General features: G+C 41.3%; 1 long non-coding RNA gene across 1 annotated transcript; it reads left to right on the top strand.

Annotated features, from left to right (window-relative positions):
• Nucleotides 1–251: 251 nt before the first annotated feature.
• On the top strand, nucleotides 252–4,742 carry LOC109369754. Its single transcript, XR_002119190.1, has 3 exons — nucleotides 252–1,329; nucleotides 1,502–1,549; nucleotides 2,481–4,742. It is a non-coding gene; the product is annotated as an uncharacterized LOC109369754 (long non-coding RNA).
• The last annotated feature ends 21 nt before the right edge of the window (nucleotides 4,743–4,763 follow it).

Genomic DNA, 4,763 nt, shown 5'->3' with positions numbered 1-4,763 from the left:
CCCTAACGAAACAAAAACAAAACAAAAAAACAAAAACCCCAACCCAAAACGAAAGTACTTCTGTGCAGTTTGTTCTAGTGCTGTTGTTAAGTAACTATGCTTTATTGAGGGAAGGAAGTTAGTTGGCGAATAAACTTAATTAGTACACAGAGAGACACAACTCGATTTAAATTAGGGACGAATTTAAAGGTAAACGAAGACAAAAAAAAAAAAAAAAGTTATCTCCAAATAAAATCATAATAATTTATAAAAATCAGTCAAGGTATTGCGAAGTTACCTTGGACTGGCCAAACCTCAGTGGGCACATTTTGATTATACTGGATTTTCTTACAATGAAATGAAAGTCAACAGGGAAAATAATGAGGCGCTGTAATGCTTTACCTTTCTTGTCTTTTATAATAATTTAGTTCAAGCAGGCTTTGGGAAAATCACACTTTTATTTCAAGATCCAAAAAAATCAATATAGCAGTATACATTTAGTGCTTGAGGGAAAATTTACTCAAAATTGTTTCATAATGAAAATGCCAAAGGCAGATGCTTTTGTTCAATCTGTTACTTTGAAGGGACCTTGTAATCTCAATTCCAAGTTAAAGACTTATGGCTGTTGTATCAAACAGAAGCAGAACAAGTACCTCTGCAAGTGAGGAAATGTTAGGGATGTGTGTACAGTAATTCAATTAAAAACAAAATAAAATAAACCAAACAGTATTAGCACATTTTAGCACAGGAAACCATAAGTACTTTGGACTAACTGCTGACTGTACAATACATAAAATACTTTCACTAGTTTATCTACAAGCTTTATCTGTTGTTCTTTGCTTAACCAGTGCCTTTCCATCTGCGTGAACAAGGTCATGGAGCATCTCAGCCAGCAATGCTCTAGCTTCCAAAAATTTGGGGGAATAATCAATGGAAAACAGATCAAGCTGATCTACGGAAAAAATTGTGCACAGATAAATCAGCATTTCCTTTTAATTTTTGTGATGGCGTGTATGAAACTGAATTTCTTTAGATACTTAGGAGGTAGCCAAAACTTGTACTGAAATAATATATTCAAGTAAGGATCTTAGACCTTGTTCCCCAGTTCATGCTATGACAATAGTGGGTCAAGTTTTCTTACTACAATACGATGTTCTCATTGCTGCCCTGTGCCCCTCATGGCAGCCCCAGATGATCAGGTCTCTCACCAACTACTTTTTCCCAAAGCAGGAGAGAAGCTGAAGCACTGTGCAGCAGTCAGAATGTATTTACCTCTTCCTCTGACACTTGGCCAGAGCTGGAGGGCAGAAAGGAGAGGAGATGCTCATGTAGCACATGCTGTCATTACAGGTACAGTGTCCTTTCATTTTTCCTAGTTTGTACCTGGACTGCATCTGCCCTTGCTAAAGTTGAATTTTCATCTACTGTACCATAAAACTGGGGAACATTTATAACAACAGTTATATAAATTTCACATTATGAAAATAAATTTATAAACCTAACATCATTTCTTTTCATATAGTGCAGTAGAAGCTATGAGTACGCTCAGTGATGCTGCTGAGACACTAAGGTGAGCTCTAAGATCCTTCCTGAACAGCAGAAAAAAAACCTTAGATAACAGGGATGAACAGCAATGCACAGAAAAGTGAAAAATCCTGGTACCAATATATCAGTGCTGTTTTTGTCTAAGTGTGAAGTGACCAGTTGTTACAGGAACATTTCCGTTAATATTTCTAAAGACTTTTCTGCCAAGTGTAAAAAAAATGAGACATCTTAAATCATTACAATAAGAGTAAAAAGAGCTTATCATAGAATCATAGAATGGTTTGGTTTGGAAGGGATCCCAAGGATCATCAAGTTCCAACCCCTCCTGCCACAGGCAGGCCACCAACTTCCAGATCTGGTCTAGTATCACGCAGCGTAGTTAGTTTTGGCTAACTGGCAAAGCCTGGAGAGAGGTAAGGTCCTACGAGATGAAAGAGCTACTAAAGAGTCATTGTTTTAAAATACTTTGAACAAAGTCAGAAATCTACTAGGCTGGGCAGGGCTGGGCTGGCCGGGCAGAAGAGCTGCATTTGTTGACTCACAGCAGTGCGCTCAGAACAGGCAGTACCTCCTCTCTGCTGACATTTACTGATGTTGCTGTACTGTTGTGCGTTAGGCAAACGCGCTGGGACACAAGGGACCCTCATGGTTCCTCCTTCCCCTGGAGACCCGAACGTGCTCCTGAGCAGAGGGTGCAGATTGGGCAGAAAAGGGGTGCAGCTCTGCAAACTGGAGCTGGAAGGAGATACACAACTGAATCCCAGTGGCAAGGGAAAGGGAATCTTCCTAGGGATCCTCAGGGATTGTCTGCAGCTTGATATAATTCAGAGAGACACTGCCTGGACTCCGAGCAAGACTGCAGAATGGCTGTTCCTCCCCCATTAGCTCTTCAAGGACACAACATACTGGGGCATATGGCACTTATGTTCAAATCTTTGTTTTGTCTCATTCTGCAGATTATAATTTTCCCTATTTAAGAAGTACATCATTATTCTCATGTACACCCAAACTGCTGTGGCAATTTTGAAGATACCAAAAATGCAAAATCAGGCCTTCGATGTGAGAGAGAACGTTCTTTACCATGCAGGCGAACTGCTAGTGGGAGGTACGTAACAGTAAAGATCATTTTAATCTTGTTATAGAGGAAAATGCTCTAAACAAATCTCTGAGATATTAAGGTCTACTATTGCATTATCTCAGTTACAGAGTAAAAAGCAGCAGAAAGAAAAAAATCAGAATTATCTGTTTGCTATAAAGCTGGTCCTGCACCCAGTCTGTTCTCAGTGTAATTTCTATGGTTAGCTTTTCAACTGGCTGCCTGTACAACTACCTTGCAAATGAGTTTAATTTGTGCATATAGTAGGAGTTTCATTCTGTTGTGTCACGAGACAGAAAAACAACGTTTTAGGTAACAAACAGTATATTTTTTTTTTTCCCTAAGGAATGAAGAAATAGAGTCTTATTTTCACTGAGATTTAATATGATACAGGTAACTCTTCTAACTCTTGCAGTTGTTTTGGGAAAGAGTAAAATAGCCAAGGGTAAGAGATGAGGAAAATAAAATAAACTGAAGTAAGAGACCTAGAAAACCTGTTTTAGAAAGTAGATACAAGAAGGCAGGAAACCTTTTCTCTAAGGAAGACAAGAGGTACCAGAAGCCATTCGTTACATTTTTTGGAAGTATAGGAAAACTGATAGGTTGGGGCTTGAACTGATGATGAAGTACGTGGTGAAGGTCTGTGGCTGGGCATGGGCAAATTGTATGCACCTGTGCTCCCCTCTTGACCAGAAGAGTTGGACCCAAGGTGGAGCCACTCTGGGCTCCAATAAAGGCCAGCCACTGGAGGGAGAGCATCTCTCAGACCTAAGCTGCTTCCTGAGAAAAAGTGCTGTATTGCCAGAAAACCCCTTCACCAGCTGGGTGAGTTCTATCCTTTTTGTATATGACTGTTGGTCTACCTGCAAGTAGTTTGCCTGGTATTGCCAAGAACCTGTCAGAAGCAATTTTGCTTCTTTGTGAGAGCAGGAAAACTATCTTGAGGGCTTCCTTTTTTTTTTCTCCTCTATATTTCTGTCAGAAGAAAAGGAGGCAGTGAGCTTCCCTGTCTTCTTCCTCTCTGCCTAAGTTTACACAGAAAGGATCCCCTCTAGGGATTCACAATAATGCAATATTTTACTTCAGTTCGCATTAAAAATCTTCTTCAGTGTTTACATCAACAAAAGGAAGTTCCTTGCAACTGAACAGCCTATCAATGATAATATCTGCAATGGGCCTGGCTCTGTTTATCTGAAGCAAAAATAAGTATTTGTTTCATGACAAATGGGAAGTCCACGGAAGAAACTTCATTATATATTTTGTAGTAAGGTTCTGTGACCCTTGGGCATAAAACCATAAAGCACTGGAGATGACTACTTGACTTTTCCAATTTTCTTATTATACACACTCCTCTCCAGACTTTCTGCAATCAGTCTTTGTCTTTGATTGCTCTGCAGTTTCCGACTCCATTTCAGAGCCAGCTGTGCAGGAATAGCTGTGTTTTTCTCCTCCAACCTAGTGGTCAATTTCACCAACTGAAGAAAGCTTTTAACTATGCATTTCTTAATGTGTACAAATCTGTTAAAATAAATATGAACTTCAGGCTCTGTGTGAAGTATTTTGTGATCCTCTGTACATGTCTGCAACCTTCCTATTTCTCGACCTCTGAAACGTTAAAAATTGCTGGTCAGTAATGAGGTAAAGAGCTCTGACATCCTTGAACCCATGGCTGCAATATGATCCATTTAGCTTTCCATCTGTTTCTTACGAATGGAAAAGCACAATTATATGCATACCAAACGTGTAAAATTGAATATTTACGTGTCCGAATAGTTGAGAAGTTCAATTCATGAACTGTGTACTCAGGTTGTGTGTCAGCAGGAGCGCAGTTCGGAGCACTGAAGTGAGTCGGGCTGAGCGCGGTGTGCCGCGTAGGAGGCGGCCGTGAATCGCCTTGGTTTTAAAATCGCTCCTCGTGCCGATGGTCCGGGCGCCCCGCGGACACGTCAGGCACGTGAAGCCGGGAAGCCCGGCGGGGCACGAGCGGTGCCCCGGGACTGGAGACCGCGTGCCGCCTGCTTTTTAACAAAGTGATTTAATGTTTATTTCTGTAATTTCCCCCGCTTCGCATCGCCTCGTCTCGCTCAGTTCCCGCCTTCTCGCCCCTCGGAGGAGCCGCCCCGCCCCGCGCCTCCTCGGCGGC

Source organism: Meleagris gallopavo, chromosome 13 (genome assembly GCF_000146605.3).
Source record: "Meleagris gallopavo isolate NT-WF06-2002-E0010 breed Aviagen turkey brand Nicholas breeding stock chromosome 13, Turkey_5.1, whole genome shotgun sequence".
Taxonomy (NCBI): Eukaryota; Metazoa; Chordata; class Aves; order Galliformes; family Phasianidae; genus Meleagris; species Meleagris gallopavo.
This window is presented reverse-complemented; position numbering and strand designations above follow the sequence as displayed.